Genomic DNA, 10960 nt, shown 5'->3' with positions numbered 1-10960 from the left:
TTTCAAGATTTCTCGATTTACAGAAAAGAATATTTAGTTTAGGAAAGAGTGGGAAGCTGCATGTGACTGTCAGTATGAATCATCAATATGAAGGAGTATGAAGGGAAAAGCAGAAGTGCAGTTGATTTCCCCTTGCTGAATGGGGTTTATGTGCTGGTAGTGTAAGAACTAAAGAGAAAGTTTTTAAAAAGTAATGTTTATGTGCAGAAAGAAACTTGTAGCAATGGCTTGCAYGCATGGGGTGATTTGACTTGAGATGAAGAAGCAGCGAGACTGTTTTGCATACTTCAGTTTTTCCTGTCGTAGCAGGCATAAGCATCAGAGGAGGTCTTCTGTAAATGGTAGGCAGTGAAATGATGCTTACTTTGTTTTGCTTTGAACAGTACAATGAGATCAGCAGAGGTGTCTCCCCCTCCTCCCCTCTTCATAGGGAGCAAACCTTCTTTTAAAAGAATTGGAATGCATTGTGAATTAAAGAAGGTCACCTGGGTCTCAAATCTATTTTCTTCATTAGTAGCAAATCACTATCTGGTGCTTGCGCCTTCCAGTATCAATGCTGGAGCATTTAGCCAGTCAGAAGGGCTCACAGATGCCAGAAGAAAAAGCCAGCGATGCATATAATATATTATTGGGATCATAAATAGCTGAGACAAGGGCTGGTTATTGCTTAGTTCAATATTGTTGTTTAATAGCAACTCTAAATACACTCTGCTGTGTTAAATATTGTACTATTAACTCTAGAGATAATGATCTTCCCAGATTGAATGAGGGGCAGCCATATAATGGTGTGATGCATTTCTTCCAGCTCCCCACGTGTGAGCAGGGTAATTGAGGGGACTAGCAATTTTGTAAGCTATCCTAGGGGTCAAATTCTCCCATTGTGTGTGCTCCCCCTTTTCAGAGAGATCAAAAAGACTTGCTCTATGAATATAAAGGCATAAAGGCATTTGTATATTTGTAAAGTACCCACGAACCCAATGTCTCAGGTTGTGGATATTATCAGTTTCTAACTAATTRTATCTATTCCAGAATACTGCATGGTAGTTTCAAAGATATCAGTTTGTTCAGGCTTCTCTCTCATCCTTTTTTATAAGTAACTGTTTGAACTAAGAAATGAGTTGTCTTCATGTTGATTTTTTTTCTATTTTCTCTCTCTCGTCTGAACTATGAAGAGGGGAAAAAAAAAAAAAAGGTCTCAAAGAAGAAAAGAGCCTTGTTTCTAAAAGGGCAATGATGTCCCTAGAAAATGCCCTACCCTTAAAGCCAGCTGAATAGTTCAATGAGACTATAGAACACATATACAGTTGGAAGGGAATATCTTTGTGATATTTTAGGAATAACTTTTTAGTTAACCAAACAAAAGAGGAATCTGGAGGAAGAAAGAAATGCTCACAGTTTACCTTTGCCTGCAACAGCCTATTCATTTTACCTGAATCGTACATTAGTTACTAGAGTGTCCCTCCTTTTCTTTTATGTTCTCCTTTGCTGCTTTGTTCTGTGCTATACAAAAACAGATCATTAAAAAGATTTGAAGTTATGGGGAAGAATTTATGTATGTACATGTATATATGTCTTTGTGTATGTACATGCGTATATAAAGTTCTCAGTGACAAAGCCAACATGTTCTATATACTTTTCAGCTCCCTTCACAGTTTTATAATCTTAGCCCTCATTATGTTTTTGCCTTAAATTCAGAGCTTTAAGGTAGCAAATTGATGCTATCTAAATCCACAGAGGCTGTCAGAACCTTTGTGCCAGTCGGATACCCCTGGCATCAGTGCTCAGGAGACTCTTTCATCTCCATTCTGCTCTCTTTACTCCAGATTTGTATGATGGACATTCAAGATTTGCAAACGGGGGTCCCATAACACCAGGTGCCACACAAGCATCAGCCAGAAGATTGTACAGGTATGTTATTTGAACCATTCTCAAACTTCTTGCTCAAAACTATGAGGTTTGTGAATCTCTCCACATTGCAATTAGAAGAAATTAACCCTAGCTACTCTAGTGCTTTTCTAACTGTAGTAAATCAGGAGTTGTTTAACAAGGACTGTATAGCACTTGTTTAAAGGTTAATTTATACTAATCTATCTGTAAAATGACCTCTGCCCCCTTACTGGGGACATTCTGCATGGACATTATTCCTGTTTTTTTTTCCTCCCCTCTCAGTCCTTTCAAGTTTACCTTCAAGGGAGGTTGCATCTTGGGCCTCCTTTGTAGGGATGAGGATTTGCATCTGATTTACTTGCCTGAATCTTTTAAATTCATCATAGGAATCTTGCCCCTAAATGCATTGTGATTTTTTTGAGTTATAGTTTTAATGTCAGTGTAAAATAAAGGAGATATCCTCACATTTCAGTGGGAAACTTTGYAGATACTCTGATTTGTCTGCCTGTTGCTGTCTGTAAAACTACTTGCAAGGTAACAGGTATATATACTCTGGTGTGTTGTGTACATAAATCTTCACATAATCATAAGCTATAGAATGATATGTGATACAATAGTAAAGATAAGTAAAGTATAAGGTTGTTGGTATGTGAATGGGAAGATTTAGATTTCTGGTTGAAATGACTTTTTTCTTCACCGTCTTTGCAAAGACTCATGAATTTTTACTGAGATCCCATTGTTCCTATAATATCTTTTTTTTTTCTTTTTTTTTCTCCATTGGGTAATTTTTAGATTTGCATTGGTTCCCAGTCTGAGATATGTCTATTGCTCAGGAATTTCAGTTTATTGTGTTGAATTGAAACACAAGAAAAAAATATTACATTGTTGCTTGATTACAAAATTTTTGATTAAAAAAAAAAAAGGAACTAATCATATCCTTCAAGGTTATGTTAATTTGCACTAATTTAAGATCTAGTTGTCTTTATCTTCTTTGCTAAAATTATTTATTTATTTTCTCAAATCAAAATCTATCCTATATTCCCAAATAACAAAAGAGGCTATAGTGCCATAAGGCACAGACTGGTCCATGGAGATATACTCAAAACCACTTTAATGAGTTACTCTTCTTAACAACAACAAAAAACTTTATTAAAATTATAACTACGATTTAGCATACTATACAAGATTAATCATGAAAAAAAATAGGCCATCATCCTGACATATAAGCTACATACAGAAAGAAGAAACAGAGACAAAGCTCTACAGGTTGGGAACTCAGCACTGGAAATTACAAAGGAAGAATTGGAAATGGGTGAGGAAATAGTTACGCAGAAAATGATTGTGAGTCTTCATCTTGCAGCCCCCTGGGAAAAACAAGTAAGATCTTTCAGTGTATCATGAAAATAATATCCATCAGAGACACAGAAATCTGGATTCCATAGTGCAAAGCAATGATACAAGGGAAGACATAGTGTAAAGCAGTAGGGAGACTTTATGTGGGATACTGGGCTGAGTTCTGGTCGTTCGTGGAGCAGAGCCAAGAGGGCTGGAAAAGGAGCAGACAAGGTCTAACGGGAGGATGAGTGAGAGAAGATCAATGCAAGTTGTTTGGRCAACCACAGCAGAGGCTGAGCAATGGCTCCATGCCTGGGAGGACGTAACTTGACTAGTATAAAAGTCACATGAATTTGAGATTGGGTTGTGGACCGCTTTCCTGKTGCGGTGGGGAAGCTGTGATCTGGCTTTAGTGATTGTCCCACCTGGATGGTTAGTGTGCTGCAAGCACAGCATGCAGCTGTAGACAGTGTAGATGCAGATGGTGAAAGCTGCTGCACTGAATATGTGGTGCTAGGCTAGCTCAGGCTAATGAAGGATCTGGTCCCATAAGACACATTAGCAAACACTGCTTTCCTCTGTGATAAATGTGATTAACTTTCATCCTTGGGTATTAATCATTCTAAACTTCTAACTTTAAAACATTCTAATGTTCTAAACTTCTCTTGCCTCCAATGTTGTGACTTTCAAACTACATATTGGGCCCAAGTGTCATAATTCTGATAATTACCAGCCTGCACTGAAAAATTAAATACCACATTTGAATGGTTATATTCTTGGAGAAAAAATGATTTTGTATTTAACTGTGCTTTTGAACGTCATGAGTCAGCTCTGTCTTATGCTACCTGGCATCTTCCAAGGTGTCACACTGCTATGTCAAAGGTTTCAAACAGGCACAGATAATTTCAATTGAAGTCACCTCAACTGCTAAAAATTAATTAAACGGAACAATCAAATTAGTCACAGCTTGATGATTATCAGCCTCTTGGGATAATTAAGATATAAGAATTATAAAAAAGTTTCCACCTACTGCACAGGCAAAATCTAYTCTGAGATGTTACCTGCACTTTTACTGGAGCAATCTTTTCCAGCTTAGTAGTATAAAATTTGTTGAAGAGAACAGCAAAATATGGAAATTCATTGCACAAAAAAATGAAACAAAGAATATCAGGCTCAGCATCTGTACTAGAAAGAGTATAATAAGCTTATTGCATAGGGCTCAGCAATGAAAAGCTGTAAGAAAAAAAAAAAGTGGGGTGATCCATGTCACACAGAAGACTTGCAAGATAATTACAATTTCCCTTTGGCTCTGTGAAGGCTTCAGTTTATAGAATAACATTGTAGTGCTGTTCGTAATAGACCTCTGGAGGTGGTGTCATGTTCTCTGTACCAGGTATTAAGAATCGTGGAACAGGAACAAGCTCTGGAGAACTGCTTGACGAGTGTAGTAAAAATGAAGCCTGATAGAAGGTTGAAAATTGGGATGGTTTTGTCTAGGAAAGAAGAGATTGAAAGGGAGGTATTCAAAAATAAACAAACAAAATACACAAAAAAAACCCCACAACCTTGTGCGTGCACATGAGTTTTTGTATATTTGTATATTTGATCCCTGCCTTATTCACTTGGGACGCTTGTGCCRTAACTCCTATGCCAAGCAGCGCTTACAGATTCCTAATGCCATTCTGCTAGTGCCAGATCTGCGGTGTCTGTTTATTACAACACTGTGGCGCACAGCACCCAGAAGATGGGGTCTGACCGCATACAGATGAGGTTTTCTCCCATTTTTCAGCAAACATCAGAAGGCAGAGCGTGCGTCATTCCTCGCACAGGCGCTCGCAGAGTGGCTGATTCAGATTCATCCCCGCGCCTCAGGGCATATGGAGCGGGATGGGAGGGCTACGGCAGCACCTTGCTGAGCGGCTCTGGAGCAACATGACTGGGCTTCCAGAGCAACTGGCAACTGCTGACTAATTCTGAAGGAGACCTAATGGTTTTTTTTTTTTCGGAAGGAGCCTGGCGGATGATGGATTGGAGGATGGACCTACCAGCTGTTCCTGATTCATCTTCTGCTGAAGCTAAAGAATTAGAATGAGCAACCAGGCAAAAGCTTCATCCAGCCGTCTGTGGATCATGTCACCAAGCCAGACGGCAGTAATTTAACTTACCTCTCTCATAAGACCAGTATATACTGGCAGTAATTTATTGCTTCTTCATTACTAAGGATTTACGGGATGCTTCGTTGTTCTTGGAGGGAAAGGCAATATTTCCTGCTTTGTAAATTTGACCTTTCCTATCTGTGTATTTTTTAGCCAGCTATTTCTTTCTTATATGAGATAAATGTGTTGACCAGTACACGGAGGAAAATGTCCCAGCTGGAATTAATAAGGAAGCCTGATCTGCATAGTGAGGTTTATTTAGCTGTGTTACTATCTAAATCTTTATATAAAATACTTTCATAGGGCTGTAGTGTAAAACCAAATGGTTTTATAAAATCACTGGATTATATTTAGGGAGGGGAAAATGAAACAAAACCAAAAATAACAAGCAATGAATTGTAGCAAAAAATAGACCAGATCTTTAATGAACTTAAATTAGCGATGCTTGCTTAGAGATAATGACACATCTGCGGAAGTCCTGGCCAGAACCACTTCTGCCAGGGACCTGAGCTGCTCAGCAGGGACCCTGAGATGACATCCAGCATATACAGGATACCAGTCTGTTTTCAAGTGATGGGAACACTTCTCRCTTTGCAAAAGTACAAATTTGCTCTAGGTTAGCTCTAATTAGCCTCCTGTCAGCTGCAACTGAATGATGGGGGGTCGAGAGGGAGAGTAAGACTCTTTTTAGTTTTTAAGAAGTCTGTCATTTAGTTTCAGAACAGCTGTGCATTTCTGATTGACAGAGGCATCTATTCCAGTTATATTTTATCAGTCTAAGAAATTCATGATGGCTTTTCCCAAATCAATAGTAGTAGTGAATCTCATCACAGAGGAAGCAGGAGGTAAACCATCTTTGATGTTCATAACCTATTAAGGTTAGGTCTGCTATGAGCATTTTGGGTATCTGAGTTGGATGAAAATACAAACCCCCATCTGATGAAACATTTAAAGATACTGTTTTTTTTTTTTTTTTTCTCCAGAACAAGTTCTTAGAAAACTGTGCTCTGAGTATTTGTCAGCAATTCTTAATCTAGTGCATAGATTTGTTACAGTGGCTGCATAAGGAGCTATCTTCTGTTCATAATTCTAACTGTTCATTCTGTTCATTATTCTAACTAAAAATTTATCTATAAATTAATAGTAATGATTATTTTACTAGTATCTTTCACAGTGTAGGAAGAGTGGTTTACTGATGGCATAAAACTGGGGAAATCTGCAGATGCCACAGGCACTGTGGAGAATTCAGAATGATCTTCATAAATTAGAGGATGTGTTTGAAAGAAAGTCTGCAATTGAAATAGTAAATGTATGCAACTGAAATAGTGAATGCGAAGTATCGCATAGAAGTTAAGAATAACCTTGCTCAATTCAAGAAAAATGAGGGAAAACTGAAGCTAGGCTAATGGATCTCCATAAAAATGATCCCAGCACTAAAAAAAGATCTATGGATTATGGAAACTTTTCTGGAGATTTTAGAGAAAAGATTAGAAAAAGTGTTAGAACTAACAGGCCAAATGACCTCTCAAAGTCCTGTCTTACTGTACTCTTTCTGAATCAAAGAATGTCTAATGATTATTTTAAGGTAATTAGAGTTGAAAAATTTTTTTTTATTGTATGTGAATTTAGAGCCAAAATTTTGATACTTTCTATAAATGAAAATTAGTTAACAATTTTAAAATCATTTTTGAACAGAAAACACATAAAAAACCACAGAACACTTCAGGAAGTACCTTTTACATTGGTAGAGTTTCACAACTTATCTGGCACCCAAGCTTTAGGAATGAGAATGTCAAACTGCATTCACTTTGCTTCATGTTATTTTTATCACAACAAGAGTATAAAGAGAAATCATGATTCTGCAGTGCAACTGCAGAGGTATTAAACAACATTTGAATGAAGCCTTAAGGAAAGCRTTGGGGTGAGGAAGGAGTCTAGAGAGGATGAGCCATGTCTCTTGGGCAGGTAGCTGAGCTATGCACAAAATCATGTCCAGTGACCTGTCCCTCTCCTCTCTCTGCTGGACATGTCCAAAGCATTTAGAGCATGACCTGCAGGTGAAGCTACTGCGGTAGGGATGGTTATTTGCCACCCCCAAAGCTACCTCAAACATTAGCCACAGTTTCCTCTTTTGGGGATTTCTAATGTCATACTAAGTGCTTAGAGAAATGGTGATGACAGAAATTAATTTCTTGGATCCAAGCCCTTTGCTTGGACTTCCTTTTTTAATGACTTTTTTTGCTGTCCATAGCTGGTCTTTTGAGGCCAGGCATGGTGATAAGAATTGAGACAATTTTGTGCGTGTTGATGAGGGAATCACCTCCCTCATTTTAGCAGCATCTGTTTTTCAAACGAGATATTGAAAAGAGATGTACTCTTTTCCTGCAGCACTGAGATCAATTATTTTTTTAAAAAAAATCCATATTCTTGGGCTTTAAAGACCATAGATAGTGAGGATTCCAGAAATTAGATTRAAGTAGTTAAGTGTTGCAAATTTCCCCTCTTGAGAGACTGTGGCTTGATACTACTGCTTAAAGGTTTTTTTGGCATATGGATTGCATTTCCTAGTGGGATTTGTGCTGTGAATAAATAAATGTCTATAATCAATTGCTGATACTTCCGCAGTCTTCATATCTCACCTTTCAGCTAAATGGACAGATATATAAAAATGTATGTCCAGTTAAAAACTAGCAAGGCATCAAATTGTGAGGACAACCCACACCTAGCAAAAAATCCACCTTTTTTCACTCTGCTTTGTACAGTATGGATTTTGTGGATTTTGTTAGTGCTTTGGCCTATTTAATGTTCACTAGATGTCAATCAAATGTGGATCTCATTTGCCAGTGGGCGTACTCTGGAAATCAAAGGTAGCATCTTGGAACATCTTACATTTGAAAAGTGATATCCCCTCAGCTTTCCAAAGCTGCACAGTTTCCATTTAAGCTGGCACTTTTACAAATCCAAACAACTCTTGTTTCAAATAGAAACTGAATTAAGGGATGCCGCCTTGGAGGGAAGGAAGCTTGAGGGAAGAAGCTCCCCAGGGCAGGCAATGAAAGGTCTATAGGTATTATATTTATACTCTTTTTTTTTATAAATTGATAGGTATTTTTTCATATTTTTTTTTTTTTTGTTTTTTTTTTGTTATGTCTGTTTTTTTTTTTTTTTTTGTGTGTGTGTGTGTGTGTGTGTGTTTTTGTGTGTGTTTTTTTTTTTTTTTTTTAACTTCATAGTTGGGGGGTATGTGTATTTCATTGTTTTCCCTGACCTTTGGAAGGCCTTGATACTTCACATTACTTATATATTAAGGAACTGAAATTCTAGTCACTTATTTGGTGCTAAAGTGGAAACCAAGCTTTTCTGAAAATATAGTTTTCAGAGTAGTGTCTGGTGTCAGCAGCAGGGCTGAGGAACCTCTGCCAGTCCAGTTCTGAGTCTTAATCTCTTCTGACAGAAATAGGACTGACTGGGAGGAATATTTCCCCAGTCCGCACATTGCATGCATTTAATGATGCACAACATTACAATGGCACCGTTGTTCTTCCTTAATTAACTCTTCTCCTGCTCTTTGAATCTTGCTGTAGTGATGCCGTTGCTCCTGTCAACTTGTGGAGTTCTGTGCCTGGCAATGGGTGAATCTTCTGTGAGCTCATTAGTGCTTCCTTGTGCTTCCTAGTGCTAGTGCTTCCTAGTGCTTTGAACATCTTGGTGTTGAACTGACAGCTGTTACATGATCTGATCTATTTTCTTGACAAATTGGGAGTAAAATAAGTAAATAACACTCAACTATGTACACATGCTTGATAATCTGACATTTTCTATAGAAATTTTTATGCTTCCACTTTTTGACTTGTGTTCTACTCTCTTCCCAGTCCTCCAAAATATTAACCAAGAAAAGGAGCTTTATAAAAACACTTTTCTAGATGCATCTCCAGTTCAGAGAAGTGATTCTAATTTTAATCTACTCTCTTCAGAAAATGAAGCACTCACTTTCAGCTGTGCCAGATTCAGCCAGATTGCCATAGGTGGTGGTAAAAAGTTTCAAGTGTGCTAGTTAAAAGTAAAATACACTAAGAAAGGTGATGCTGATATGCTGTGTTGCCAACTCAGAATCCAGCAGAAAGGTTGGGAACCAGTCTGGTTCTGACAAACGGTCCATTGTTATTTCTGATGAGAGTAGGATCCAGATGGAAAATAAAGAATCCTTCCCTTCATTGGAGGAAGATGTAATAGCACAAAGATGTGATACTTATTTCTATTCTGTCTTTACTTTGCTGAGTTTAGGTTGCTTTCATTTTCACAAATGGCTTATTACATTAGTTGAAGTCAGGTAATATGCCATCTGATGTGAACATATTGTGGCCAGAACACACACACACACATAAATAAAATGAGTGCAAGAAATCTGATTTTCACATGGCATGTGAGGCATCTTAAAAGATTGGAAACTGTCACTTGTCGCTACTCTGTTGTGTTGACTTTGGAGCTAACTAGCAGAGCTCAAGATCCTCCCTCTGGTGAAATCAAAGTTGTATTACAGATTCCTAGGATAAACTTTTATAGGGGAAAGAGTGGGAGAGGGACTTCTGCAGAGAGATTGTGGTTAGGACTGAAGAAGCTTGAGCAAGTAGAGAAATATCTCCATTCTCAGTCTGAAAAACCAACAGGAGTTGCTCATTTCTATTTGCATCACTTCTGTTAACACAACCTTTTATAATGCTTTTCTCTCACTGTCTGTTTAAAAAAAAATCAAAGCTTTTGTCTACTCTCTGTCTTTTGTCTAGTCTCTGTCTGGTCCTCACCTCCATTTAGGTACCCTGGTCACCTGGAACAGGGCTAGCTCTCATAGCACTATCGCAAGTGTCTACATTTTGAAGTTTGTTCAGTGCTCAGCTGGAGCGGAGACATTGGCAGCAATTTTAATTGTGCAAAATGAGAGTTTCTGGAAGATGGGAGCTTTTGTACCTTAGACCTAGTGTAATGTATGCTGTGCAAAAAATATATTCTTTCCTAAGTGCTAGTTGCCTGGAAATGATCAGCCTTTTTCTCGTTTACATAATCCCTTTGCCTGAAAGGTGGGAATGAAGCAGCTTGGCAAAAGAAGATGAATGTGTCATACAAAAGACAGACAAATTAGGGAATCTTGTTACTATGGAGTGGGATAGAAACTTCATCCATCTCATATCTACATATGAAGATCTTTCATCACGGCTAGGAAGCTGATGAAAGGTGCTGCCAGATAAGTAGAAGGGGTCTGGAAGTCAAAGTTCAAGTGCCTGAGACAAACCCTGACCTACGGTATCCCCTGTTGTGGCAAGAGCTCACCTTTCCCTCCCCTAATGGGGAGCCCTGGAGCTGGTGCATCTTTGTGTAGCTAGTGTTGTCTGCAAGCTAATTTTTAGTCTACATATTTTGAGTGAGGTATGATTATGAGTTCATTTTGGCACATCTTGCTGTCATGCCTATTCGAATCCAGCATGCTTTGGCAATCATACCTTAGCTATCTCTGCCAAAGAGGTCGTGAAAGGAGACATGAGTCACAGAAAGCCAGCAGAGGAGCAGCAAGTGCCAGGGAAAAGTGA

At 38.3% G+C, this 10960-nt stretch overlaps 1 long non-coding RNA gene across 1 annotated transcript; it reads left to right on the top strand.

The window, feature by feature from the left end:
• Positions 1-1833: 1833 nt before the first annotated feature.
• Positions 1834-6347, top strand: LOC112957149. The gene is made up of 2 exons (XR_003251157.1): positions 1834-1908; positions 5232-6347. It is a non-coding gene; the product is annotated as an uncharacterized LOC112957149 (long non-coding RNA).
• The last annotated feature ends 4613 nt before the right edge of the window (positions 6348-10960 follow it).

This window comes from Nothoprocta perdicaria, unplaced genomic scaffold (assembly GCF_003342845.1).
Source record: "Nothoprocta perdicaria isolate Ctin4 unplaced genomic scaffold, notPer1 scaffold_7, whole genome shotgun sequence".
Taxonomy (NCBI): domain Eukaryota; kingdom Metazoa; phylum Chordata; class Aves; order Tinamiformes; family Tinamidae; genus Nothoprocta; species Nothoprocta perdicaria.
This window is presented reverse-complemented; position numbering and strand designations above follow the sequence as displayed.